Here is a 14065-nt window from a genome sequence, read left to right as displayed (position 1 = left end):
CTTTTCAAAAGACAAAGCTCTCTTGCAGATTGTATCAGATTACAGGTATTAGATAAACCATTTACCACTGGCAGGGGTGCTTTGATCAGCTTTTATTTATTCATGAGCACCACTATCCCCTTAGGAGTTGCTAGAGATTTGGGTCCCCCTATAGTCATGCACAGCCAAGCAACATGCATTTCCTTCCAGATTTACACTCTAGAGACAGTAAACATTACTTGAACTTGTTTATTTGGGAATTTTTTTAGGGGATGGTAACTTAGATGGGGATGAGGGTTACATGGGTCACAGCAAGCAGGTACTTGCAGCTGGCAGACAGGTATAGTGGTTCAATGACAGTCCAGGCATAAGGCAGGCAAGGTTCAGAATAGTCAGGGTCAAATCCATAGTCAAAGGACAGGCAGAGTTCAGAGATTAGTCGATATCCAATCCTAGGTCATGAATGAAAGAATCCAAACTATCAGGCACAGGAACAGGGCAGAAAAACAGGGAGCATGGAGCACATGTTACAAACACAATATCACAAACATGGGACTGCAGGCTTGGCTGGCTTAAAGCAGGTTTGGTCTCCACCCAGAGACTGGCCACATCAATTATATTGCAGGTGGACAGACAGACAAGGAGAATGTATCACAACCAAAATCAGGATGCTGGAATGAGACTAACAGCTGTGATGGAGCGGTAGCGCTACATACTCCTAACACTCTGATGATGTGTAAAAAAAAAAAAATATTAAAAAACTGAATAAAAATGTATATATGTTTACATACTGTCACCAGTCAATATCCCTGATCACCCCCACACCAGTCACATGATGCTGTACTGCACTGGTGACAGTATTGTAAAAAAAAAAATTTTCCTTATTTTCCAAAAAATTGTGACAAAAAATCCAAAGTTCAAAAAACTTGGCATGCCTCTTACTAACTACCTTGGACTGTCTACGTTCCAAAAAGGGGTAATTTGGCAGGTATTTGCACTGTCCTGGCATTTTGAGGCCAGAAATTAGACAGACAGTCAGAACATCAGGATTGAGCAAATTTTTATACCATAGTCTGTAGGCTCTATAACTTTCACAGACTAAATAATATTCACTGATTTCAGTTATTTTTCCCAAAGATGTGTAGCAAAATTTTATAACAGAAAATTAAAAAACCCAGAGGTGAAATACCACCAAAAGAAAGCTCTATTTGTGTGAAACAAAATGATATAACGTTCATTTGGTTACAGTGTTGCATGAGCAATTGCCAATTAAAGTGTTACTAAACTCAGGACCCTGGATTCACTCTTTCTGGTCTCCCACAGTACACACTATATGGAAATGCAGTTATTTTAGTCAATATAAACTGCTAAATACCTTTTCTCATCAGCAGTTAGAGCAATCTTGTGACTTCTATCAGTGTTCAGCAGAGCACATGTTAAAGCTTGTAAGAGGAGCTTTCATTTTCCCGTGATTGTCCTATGAGGCTGCAGGACCCCGACCTCTGTCTGGACAGTGCTGATTGGCCCTGTGCTGATCACATGCACTCTCCCAAGAAAAAAACCTCTCTAGCAATAAACACCAAACTTAGCATGTGCAGAGTGTCTCCACATGATATGTCTTTTCAGGAGATAAGAGGGGGACACTGGACGGAGGGGAGGATCAGAGAAGTCAGGATCAAACAGCATTTTTACAAAATGCAGAGGATTAAAGCGATTCTAAAGGTTCTTTTTTTTTTTTTTAAATAACAAGCATGTTAGGCTTACCTTCTGTGTGCAGTGGTTTTGCATAGAGCAGCCTAGTTCCACTTCTTCTCAGGTCATCCACAGGCTGTCCTGGCCCCTTTCTCCTGTTAGGTGCCCCCACAGCAAGCAGCTTGCTATGGGGGCACCCGCTGCTTCATATGTCCATTCACACACGGAGTCATGGCTTGGCCCCTCCCATTCTCTCTCCTCATTGGCTGACTGGCTGTGATTGCTGTCTCAGCCAATGAGGAGGCAGAAACCTTGGACAGCCGAGGCTGTCATTCACATTGCTGGACTACGATGAGGCTCAGGTAAGTATTGAGGGGGCTGGGGGCACTGCTACAGACAGAAGGTTTTTCACCTTGTTGCATAGAATTCATGAAAGTTAAAAACCTGCAGCCTTTACAACCATTTTAACCCCTTAGGTTCCATAGTGAATAAAACAAACATGCTTTACTGCATATAGAGACTGATTTTACTGTTGTGGGTTTAGTAACACTTTAACGTAGCGTGGTGATGAGTACCAAAAAATTGGTCATGAAGGGGGTAAAACCTTTCCGGAGGTAGTTAAACCTCAGAACAAAGATGTAATATATATCCGCTTACCAGTCTTTAGATGTGGTGGCTGTAACATAAAAAGGAAGTGTTTAGAGTTCCATGATACCACCCCCCAGTATCTTAGCACCCTAAAATGGCTGCCTAAGCAGCCTTGTGCTGGCACCAGCCCTGAACCCAGGCAAGAAGAAGTTAAAACTGCAGAGTGCACAGGACAGTACTGGATTTTTGGCAGGATCAATGGCTATCGACCATATATAGGAAAATACTTGTAACTTTATAATAAAAGATCAAAAGGGAGCAAACAAAAGAGGCATTCGTTGTTAGTGTCCACATACACATAGTTTGTGTACAGTGTATGTGTACATATACAAACCCATGAACAAGATGACATTATATTGCAGGTGACTAGTCCTTAATTATGGAGTTGTGACAGGTCTCTATGACATGCAGTCCTTCACATGAAGTGTCTCACACCTCCAGATTATGTGCAGCACTCTGCTCTCTATGGCATGCAGTGTTGCTTACCTTTGTATATCACACAGTTTATATATAAACAGTATATAAATATATAACAAACAGTGCTCTTTCTGCACTGAAATCCCAGCTGTCCTCCCTGCCTGCTGGTGTACTGACTCCTATCCCCTGCTCTTCTATATCCCACCCTCTGTTCTACTGCACATGTATATATTTATTTCTTCCACGTAAAACAGTTCTGCAGACTTGACTCCTAGTAGATGCCCACACATTGTGTGTAGGAAAAGGTCTCTTGTGAGGTGTAGTTTTGGGGGGTGCTTACGCCATTAGGAACTGTACTCCCAGCAAGTGTGGGGATGACATCACGGGGAGTAATAAAAGATGATTTTCTCTACAGGAACACGATAAAGAAAAATATTACTATGTAGAATTTTATCTCAGTTTAGGAAACAATTTATAAATTCCAGGGAATGTCCATTGCTGTCCCCCCACAGGCTCACCAGTACAGTCATATGGTGCTTATATGGGTTGAATTATGCCTAGTGTGATTCAGCTAATTTCCTAGGAGCTCAGGCATCAAGTGTTTTCCCCCCACCCTGGACTCATGTCATTCCAGTCGCTGCTCTCATTAGTGTTTAGGACCTTGCCATTACCAAATGATGGAGAAGAAGGTGAAGAAGACCTGCAATGTCATCAGACTGGAGCTAACATCACTGTTAAAAAGGATTTTTTATATAAAATTGCAGAGCTGGCTTCAAGAGGGGTTGGAGGCAAACAGGGAAGGGGAGACCCAAGTCCAGAGTTGGTCTTTACTATGATCTGCCTTAGCTAATACGAATATACAGAATATAAAGAGAGAGAAAGAAATGGACACACAGATTTACTGTTATAAATACAAAAAATAATATTGTGGTGCCTACTTAACTATACAATATATGTGATAAATCTATTGTGAATCAATTTTGACAAATCCTATTCCAACGAAGGTGATAACAGCAAAGTAGTAGAATAAGAGCAGCTGCCCCTAATAGGTGTAAACCACTATTGTAAGAACACAATAATGAATAAAGGCACTTTCTCAAAATAATAAAAAAACTATTTGTGTAAATTAACAAAACAAATCCAATGGAACCACAACAAACCAAAAAAACATTAATTATAGTCCAAAAATGTGTATATCCCAACACCACAGGTTAAACTGAAAGTCTGCTAGAAGAAAGCCAGTGAATGCCAATCTGGTAACGGCCAGAAGAACATTCTAGTTCTGGAGAACCACCATGTCTGGAGAAAATAGCGCTGCTTGACCGTCTTTAACAGGGGGACTCAAATTTCCTGCTCATTTGAAGCACATATTGGAATGAAGGAAAGCCTGGAGACTATCCTGTCTTGGGGATACAGCATTTAGGACCTTGCCATTCCCAGACCATCCTTAACATGGGGTCTCAAATTTCCTGCTCCTTTGAAGCACATATTGGAATGAAGGAAAGCCTGGAGACTATCCTGTCTTGGGGATACAGCGTTTAGGACCTTGCCATTCCCAGACCATCCTTAATACGGGGTCTCAAATTTCCTGCTCATTGGAAGCACGTATTGGAATGAAGGAAAGCCTGGAGACTATCCTGTCTTGGGTTACAGTGTTTAGGACCTTGCCATTGCCAGACCATCCTTAACAGGGGGTCTCAAATGTCCTGCTCATTTGAAGCACATATTGGAATGAAGGAAAGCCTGGAGACTATCATGTCTGGCGGATACAGCGCTGTTTGACCATCCTTAACAGGGGGTCATAATTTTTTGGTGAGAGTGCCATTCACATGTAAGCACTGGTGAATAGGAATCCCTGGGAGATTGGCATTCACTGGCTTCTTCTAACAGACTTTCAGTTTAACCTGTGGTGTTGAGATTTACTGTTATATTTATACTATTTTATGAATAAATGATTAAAATATATTTCATAGGACCTATGAATGTCCCAAGCTATCTGTCGTATGGAAACACAGGTATTGTCTAAGTTTTCTTATCCCTGTAGGAAGAAAAAGGCAATCTTTTATACTGATCCTTTTAGAAGACAGTCGTGTGCTGAAGGAATTCACCAAACTGGAGTATCTTTTCATCTCAGCTAAACAGGAAACTAGATCACACGGCTTCACATCCCGCTGAACACAACAAAGATGTCGTTTTTAGACTGTATGACCCTTTAATTTATTTATTTAAAGAAAAAGCAAACATTTGCAAAACAATTTTTCAGGAAGTATAGCAAATTTGATGTCATATCAGGGAATGCCGATATTATCCTGAAGTCGATGATTTATCTAAGGGCTCATTTACATCAGCCTGTATGTGTTATGCTCTGGATATGTGACCGCACCGATGTACATTGTGAAGGGCAATGTGATGCATTGTAAAAAACTCATCACACTGTTTGCTTTGTTTATTTTTGTTGTTAACTTTATTGAAAGTAATAGAAAAACACAGATTTTCACCCCCCAAAAAATCTTCCCTCCTCTCTGCTACACAAACATTGTTCTTTTTTTTAAGAAATTTTATATAAACCAAAGGAAAAAGCAATCGATATGAAATCAATATATCCTAAAGTCTATATCATCGTGCATCATGAATATAGTATTAAGAATAATTGATTATATTGGAGCTGCTATTATACAGCTATAGAAAAACCAAATATAAATTAATGTGAAAAAACCACAATAACAGAGCTCTCAAATTAAAACCAAAATAAAATAAAGTAAATAAATAACTGAAAAAACACAAAACCACTAAATAAATTGAAATTGTGTGACACAAAATTATAAAGTGAAAATCAAATAACTGATCCTACATAAAAGTCCATCAAATAAAGTCCATATACAGTACATATTATATGATCTTCCTTCAAGGAAGATATGGAATCTTTCTTTCACAGAACTCAGTCCTCCACCAATATGAATACTCTAGTGCTCAACACCCCATCAAAGTGCAAACTCACCAGATGCTGGTGAAAAACCAGCATATCTTTGTATATCAATGGATGTGAGATGAATCAGCAGCATATCATTAGTAATCATTCAACAGATGATCCCAGTAATCTCCATCATATTGAGCATGAGCCACATGTGAACAAATAGAAAACACTCTCCATAGCGTAATAATGTTTCAGAAATTTTATTCCAACAAACTCCAACATAAAAACCGCACTCAAATATAGTAAGCAAACATAAAGCTTTTAAAGTTTAAAACCGTTTCCAGCCTGCAGCTCTTAGTACACTGCTTCCAACACACACAGTGGTGTCTCACCAGCCTGCAAGAGATGACGCGGTTGCAGTCATGTGGTCCGGACACGTAATAATGGCGTACGTGATGACATCACTGCTGGATCACGCCCTAACACGTTTCGTCACAGGACTTCGTCCAAGGGTGTGATCAGCAGTGGATTAAGCTAGCTCTTATAGAGCCATACATTCTCCCACTGGTTGGCATAAATTTACATAGCAACACCTTCTGACAACTAAACACAGGATGACCCAAACTACACTGATTGCCTTATTCAGACACCTTATCAGAGGGGAGTATAACCTACTCATTAGTGCCATCTTGTGTTCGATTAGCAAGTTATTAATACCATACTTTGAATATACAAATAATAATGGTATATATCCATCTTCCTTCTATACATATCAATACAGATACCACATAATCATAATATTATTAATAACATAAGACAAAACACAATAAAATACCATAATTAAAAATAAATACAAATAAATACAAATTAAAATAAAGTAAATTAAATAAAATTAAATTAATAATCACTAATAAAACTATTTAAATTCAATTCAACATTTAAACCATTAGGGGACAGAGCTTCATTTACATACACCATGTTCCAAATTATTATGCAAATGATATTTTTCTCATTTACCTAAATAATTGATGTAAATAACAGTCAGCATAATTCTCATGTTATCAACTATTAAGAGTACAATTCACATTTTATTGAACAAACCTCCTAATGATAACAGTATTTTTTTTAAACATAAAAAACGTACAATGCACTGTTCCAAATTGTTACGCACAGTATGTTTCAAAACACTTTGTAGGTTGTAATGAACTGAAAATTGTCATTTGTTGTGTTTACAGCATATTTACTGAAATCAAAAGCTATTTCAATCAAACTTTTAACAACATTTTAACTTTTTAAACATTTGAACAGGTCACGTTACATTGTAACATAGGACCCCTTATTTGATAGCAGCTTCACAAGTCTTGCATCCATTGAACTTGTGAGTTTTTGGACAGTTTCTGCTTGAATTTGTTTGCAAGATGTCAGAATAGCCTCCCAGAGCTGCTGTTTGGATGTAAACTGCCTCCCACCCTCATAGATCTTTTGCTTAAGGATGCTCCAAAGGTTCTCAATAGAATTGAGGTCAGGGGAGGATGGAGGCCACACCATGACTTTCTCTCCTTTTATCCCCATAACAGCCATTCATGCAGAGGTATTCTTTGCAGCATGAGATGGTGCATTGTCATGCATGAAGATGATTTTATTACGGAAAGCATAGTTCTTCTTTCTGTACCAGGGAAGAAAGTGGTCAGTCATAAAGTCCACATACTTTGCAGAGGTCATCTTTACACCTTCTGGGCCCCTAAAGGGGCTGACCAGCTCTGTTCCCATGATTCCAGCCCAACACATGACTCCACCACTGCCTTGCTGACGTCGCAGCCTTGTTGGAACAGGGTGGCCGTCCACCAACCATCCACTACTATATCCATCTGGACCATCCAGGGTTGCACGGCACTCATCAGTGAACAGGACTGTTTGAAAATTAGTCTTCATGTATTTTTCTGCCCAATGCAGCCGTTTCTGCTTGTGAGCATTGGTTAGTGGTGGCCGAATAGTAGCTTTATGCACAGTTGCAAGACTGTGGAGGACTCTACACCTTGATGTCCGTGGGACTCCAGAGGCACCAGCAGCTTCAAATATCTGTTTGCTGCTATGTAATGGTATTTTAGCAGCTGCTCTCTTGATCCAATGCATGGATCTGGCAGAAATCTTCCTCAATGTGCCTTTATCTGCACGAACCCGTCTGTGCTCCGAATCAGCCACAAATCTCTTAATAGTGCGATGATCACGCTTAAGTTTTCATGAAATACAGTATCTAATGTTTTCATACCTCGTCCAAGGCATTGAACTATTTCACTCTTTTCGGCAGCAGAGAGATCCTTTTTCTTCCCCATATTGCTTGAAAATGGTGCTCTGCTTAATAATGTGGAACACCCTCCTTTAGTAGTTTTTCCTTAAATTGGGCTCACCGGCCAATCTAATTATGACAGGTGTCCGAGATTGTTTTCAGTGATCAAAAGAGCCCTGACACACAATGCCATCCATGAGTTAAACTGAAAACAAAATATTTAATCTTTGTGACACTTAAATAGAATTTGCATAATAATTTGGAACAGGGTGTATATCCATATATCCATCACACTTAGATAATTCCCTTATTTTATTTGACCATACGTGGAATGGACTCAACTCCCCAAAATTTGATACAAGTGGGATTTCGATTATGATATTTTCTAAAATGCATAGACACACTATGATATTTATAGCCTTTCATTATATTTTTTAAATGTTCCAAAATTCTAATTCTCAGATTTCTTTTAGTCCAGCCTATATAAATAAGGCCACATGGACATTCTAAAGCATAAACTACATGGGTAGACTCACAGGTAATAAATGTAGCTATCTTAAACTCCCTCCCGTTGGATTTGGATTGAAATTTGGTAAGGCCATTAAATGTATTGGTCACTATACGACAAGCTGAACAAGCCCAGTGGTGCAACTTCGGGAGGCCCATCAACTGAACCTGGAGGAGCTGCATGCCTCCTAATAATGTCACACAAAAACATGGCAGTCTGGAACCCAGTTGGTGGCAGAACAGAAGATTCTGCAGGACAAAGCTGGATCTGCTGGGTGGGTGAGTATCTGAACTTTGCAGAATTTACAACCTGCTAAGCACGGGTTTAAAAAAAAATGGGGAGGGTGAAGGTCCTCTTTGTCTCTAAAGGCAAAATGTTTTTTTTTAGTTTTGGATATATTGTAGATGGATTAGGCCTCCTTTTTGGGGGGGGGAGTGGTCTTTTTTTTGGGGGGGGGGGGGTGAGTGTGAGAATGTACTCCACAGAACCACATGCAAATGTATGATGTGAACAGGGCACATAAAGCACAATTATTTTCCACATGCCCTTGTGTTAAAGTGCTATTAAACCCAAACTTGAAATATACTGCAACTTGCCAATCCTTAGATGTGGTGTCTGCATTTGTTTTCTTTTTTGAGACTTTTCCCCTCTGTTTTCACTTGGTGGTCTGGCCAGTAACACACCTCCTGTATTATGGTGACCCCACTCTGAAGGAGCACAGGGGAACCATCAGCACTGTTAATCTGGGTGGGAGGGGAGTATTAGATGTACTAGTAGATACACTAACAAATTGAAGCCAAAATTTAGGCTCACACTGCAGTTACACAAGCAATTACAGCAACAGTTTTTTTTCTTTTGGGATAAAAGTCTTACATGAATAAATAACAGGTCATCCTTGTAAGCACCCATGTCAGTGGTAAATGGTTTGTGTCAACACTTTAACTGATACATTTGCAGGAGCACTTGTTCTGTTGGAAAAACAACGGACTTACTGGCCAGGTCACAGGGTGAAAATAAAGGAAAGAAAGCATGAATTTGAAAAATAATGCAGCGATTACATCTAAGAATTGACAAACTGCAGTATAATGTTTGCTTTTGAGTTGAATACTGTTTTAAGCCTGCATTAATCAATGCAGATTGATGCAACTCAACACCCCTGGTGTGAACAAGCCATATAAAGGAAAGGTCATAGACTAATGTTTTGACCCTAAAGAAGGTATGGATTCCCATTCAAAAATGTTTGGCGTATAATCTAGCAGTTTATAGTGCTTGTGTAGCACTACCCCCTTAGGATTTGCAGAAGTTTTGGATCCCCCTATTGTCCTGCACAGCCAGAAAACACACATTTTCACAATAACTTGCATCCAGGAGACAGTAACCAGTCTTTAAGCTAGCTTTGGTTTGAAGTTTTATTAGGGGATTTGAACTGGGATAGGGTTAGGGGTATATGGGATTCCCAATGGAACTGTAAAACCAAGAATAACTTCCTGGAACTATATACAAGTTTTCTTATAGCAAAAATCCTTTTTTTGCTAGCCAGTGTCTCTGGTTGTACCACCCCAGACCCTAGATTCTTCTAATCCAGACGATCTTGGTGAATCCCTGAGCAGGGGATCCAATGTCTTCCGCTTTAAGGGAGGACAGTCCTGGATAGTTGCTAATCTGGTTTCCCACTAGAGTGATCCTTCCCCTATCTGGCCCAGGGGGTGCAGGTCTACTCACTCAGTCCTTCTCCTGTGTTGCTGGTGGGTCGGTGGCTGCTAGCAGGCTATTAGCTGGGCTGCTCCTTCCCTGTCACACAGGTGGTCCTCTCTCTGGGGGCCGGTGAAGTCCCAAGTTTTGCTTCTTCCAAGCTTCCTGCCTAGAAGTGAGTCCTTCTGCATCTTGGCCCGTTCCAGGCTCCTGCTCTCCAGCCTCACTTCCTCTCCATCTTCCACCTGAACACTTTTCCCACTCTCCTCCTGCTGAGCAGGCTCAGTTACTCTTAAAGGCTGTCCTGGCCCCTTGACAAGCCTCCTGTTGGGGATTGGCCAGGATCCTCTAAGAGTACAGATCAGTCTCTCCTCACCTCTACCCACTGCTTCTAGATCTTTCTCCGAAGTTCTAGAGCAGGGGTAATCCCAGAGAATTGGTCTGCAGAGCCTCTCAGCTCTGACTGCAATTTGACTCACCTGGCTATCACACCCAGGCTGCTACTCAGCTCTCCTTGCTAAGAATTGAACTAGAGCTCCCCCTAGCTAACTAGGCGGGTGCTACATTTGATATATGCAGTATGCTATTTGCCATAAGGAAAACAACAATATATCATGGAAAGGTCCTACGTTCAACACCTGTAAATAGTAACTAATGAAGTGCAGAATAAAATGTCAATATCCACTACACATCACTGACCATCAAGCAAAGCAGGTAATGGAGGTTCTTTAACATATTGTCAAAGCTGAACTCCAGGAATTATTGGTATTGCAAACCTGGATTGGTCCACCTTGAGGAAATGTAAGTTTACATTACTCATACCTGATGGACTGCTGGGAAGCTAGAAATCACAGTAGTAGTAGGCACTGCTACAGTGATAGCCATGATCTTTCAGGTCCTGCTCAGGTTCTATGCGAGCCAGGGACATATGTAGAGGGGTCACAGGGATCGCAATTGCGACCCGGTCCCATGCTCCATGGGGCCCGTGTTGCTCTCCATACACCTGAATAGGAGGGTTGGCGGGGACAGCAGGAGGAAAATGGAGGGAATCGGTTCTTCTAAATGCTATCGCTCCTATCGACCTCCTACTGTGATCGGGCCTCGGTGTGATCCCCTGACCTCCCCTCCATTACGAACAGTGTTGCCAGGTTCCGATGTGTCAGGATGGAAAGCAGAGAAGGGGTCAGTAAATATGTAATTTACCGGCCCTTTCCTTGTCTCAATTAATAGAGTCAGTGATCAGTACCACTTCATTCATAACTGAAGCCTAGTAAACTATAGCTCTGTACGGAGCTGTTGCTGTCCATTCATTCTATGTAGCTGAGGCTGCAGAGATGGAGATTGAGGGTTGTGCCCTCAATCTCCTTTCTCTGTCTCAAAGGTGAAACATCATATATCTCACTAAAGCCCCCCCCCAACTGGGGCTCCTAAAAAATTGTAAAAAATATAAAAAAAAAATAAAAATGGTAAAAAATAATAAAACCCCAAAAACTACTGACGCCAGTGGCAGAACTACCAGGGTTGCAAAGGTCACACTTGTGACTGGGCCCTGGTGTTCCACCACCATGGGGGCTCAAGACAGCAAGAAGGAGACCCACTGCAGAACATGTGAAAGGGTCTGTAATAAATGGCCCTGCAACAAGTGCAAAGGGCTCAGTGGGAAGGGCCAGGGGGCCCTTAACGATTTCTTGCACTTGGGCCCTGAAGGTTTTAGTTACGCCTCTGATGTGAGCGGCTGCTCCATTGCACACAGGGGGTTGCTTGCTCAGTGCTGCTGCCATTCATAGAATGTCAAGCTTTTTTAAATTAAATACAAGGCTTTCACTGATTGGATGATGTGGAGATGTGATGTCACTGCCCCTCCTCTCCACCTTGTCTGTTCAGACAATGCCTTGTATCCTTTGGAAAAAGTACAATGTGTTCAATGAATGGAAGAGGGGAAGCCACTCGAGCAGTACCCAGAAGATTGTGGCTATCAATGTAGTAGCACTGACTACTACATGGATTTCCAGTGTCCACAACGATCCATCAAGTACTGTATGAGTAATGCAAGTTTACATTTCTCCAAGCTGGACCAATGTAAGTGTGCAATGGAAATAATTCCTGGAGTTAAGCTATAATAAGAAAATAATATGACAATAGTCTAGTTGGAATTGCTATCATTAATGAAACACAGGATATTGCATATAGACATAACATAAAAAATGGTGCTTACCCCTCTCTGCTTTATATGCTTCTATATACAGTATAGTATATTGCATTGATTCTCAAACTTTTTTGCTCATATTCCCCCATCATAGTCATAACAGTGTACTAATCAGATACTGTACATTGCAGCTGCAATGCTTTCAAATATATATCAAAAGCTAGAAATATACTGTAAATTATCATTTTATAGTTATTTTCATTTTGCGAGAGTATTACATATTTTTTTAATGATCTTTTATTGTAAGAATTTAGGTAGCCAATGGAGTTTCAACGTTTATGTCAGGGCTCCTCATAAGTGGAGAAATGGTGATGAAAGGGGAAGGCCACAGCTGGTACTGAAAGTTTCAAAGTTATATACACATTTTTTAAATGAGGACCCTTTCACACTGCTCCATTCAAAAAACGTAAAACACCATATGCGTTTTTATGTGTTTTCTGGTTGCCTGACTCCAGACAAGCACATATGAAACATGGACATGTGACCAGGGGCGGACTGACAGCTCATGGGGCCCCCGGGCATTAGGGGATCATGGGGCCCCTGTGTCCTTGCCCACACTCAAAGCACACCCAAAAAAGCCTATAAAAAGTGCCAGGGGCATTTCATGGGGGCCCCCTACTGACCCTGGTCGCTCGGGCAGTGCTCGAGTGCTCAAATAGTCAGTCCGCCCCTGCATGTGACTCAACAAAGCGCACCAATGATGCATTTTCTGTTAATTTCAATTGGAAGGTGTGTTTTTGGTGCGCTTGTTAAACGTGCACACAAAAAAACTGCTCTGTTAAAAAAAATGCATGAAAAATGCATATGCATTTCTGGTGCATTTACTGGGTGCCTGACTCCCAGCATGCATCTGTGAAACATGGAAATGTCACTCATAAAACGTCAGTCATAAAACTTGCCTAAAATGCAATCCAGGGGCGTTTTTCTAATGTTTTTGCCATATTTTTTATTATTTCAATGGGGACCTGCATTTTTGGTACATTTTTGAAAAGCACACCAAAGATACAGCATGCAGGACTTTTCAAACCGCACCCCACTCACAGCACAGTGGTGTGAAGAGTACCAGAGGATTTATGAGGATTGCGCTTTTGTTACGTAAAAACAGTAAAAATGTATGAGTGTGAAAGCAGCTAAATGCAGCATGCAGAATTTTTACAAACACACCTCATCTGCAGCGCATTGGTGTGAAGAATTCCATAGGATTTAAAGTCAAATCATTGTGAAAGGGCCCTGAATGTTGAATACCATTTTAAGCAAAGTTGGGTGTTCAGTGTTCTAAATATATTCAGACTTGTACTCTAGGCTCACCAAACTGAGCTGGACACTGAGCTGTGAATTCTGCGTGGGCACAGATAGCGTGCAGTACCTGGCTTACTCTTGTACATATCATCTATCAAACAGTCATGCCTGGATTTTATTCTTAATAGCTGATCATTTTAAACTTGGTGACCTCTATACTTTTCTAGAGATAATCTGGTAATGAGACGATCTGGTGGTTATAATGTATTATAAGACTTGATTAAAAAGGGGCAAAAGTTGCTGCTCTTCTGATCCTTCTGCCCCCATTCATTTTTTTTAAAGTCTCAGATGTTTGATTTCCTGGAGGTTTCCACTGATTTTTGTTTCTTAAAAAATCAGTTTTGTAAACCCTTTTTTTAAAATGTCATTTGTAAATAGGCAAAACAATCAGAATTTTTATTTTTCATAAATGTCAGTTGAAAT

The 14065-nt window shown here is 40.6% G+C and overlaps 1 protein-coding gene across 3 annotated transcripts in view; it reads left to right on the top strand.

Annotated features, from left to right (window-relative positions):
- Window positions 1-14065, top strand: part of SMPX (small muscle protein X-linked) — a 128467-nt gene that overhangs the window by 46388 nt on the left and 68014 nt on the right. The window lies entirely within an intron of this gene.

The sequence above is a fragment of the Staurois parvus genome, unplaced genomic scaffold (assembly GCF_062004578.1).
Source record: "Staurois parvus isolate SC_StPar_1 unplaced genomic scaffold, SC_StPar_1.0 ptg000884l, whole genome shotgun sequence".
NCBI classification, from domain to species: Eukaryota; Metazoa; Chordata; class Amphibia; order Anura; family Ranidae; genus Staurois; species Staurois parvus.
The sequence above is the reverse complement of the archived record's forward strand: the minus strand, read 5'-3'. Positions and strand labels throughout refer to the sequence as shown.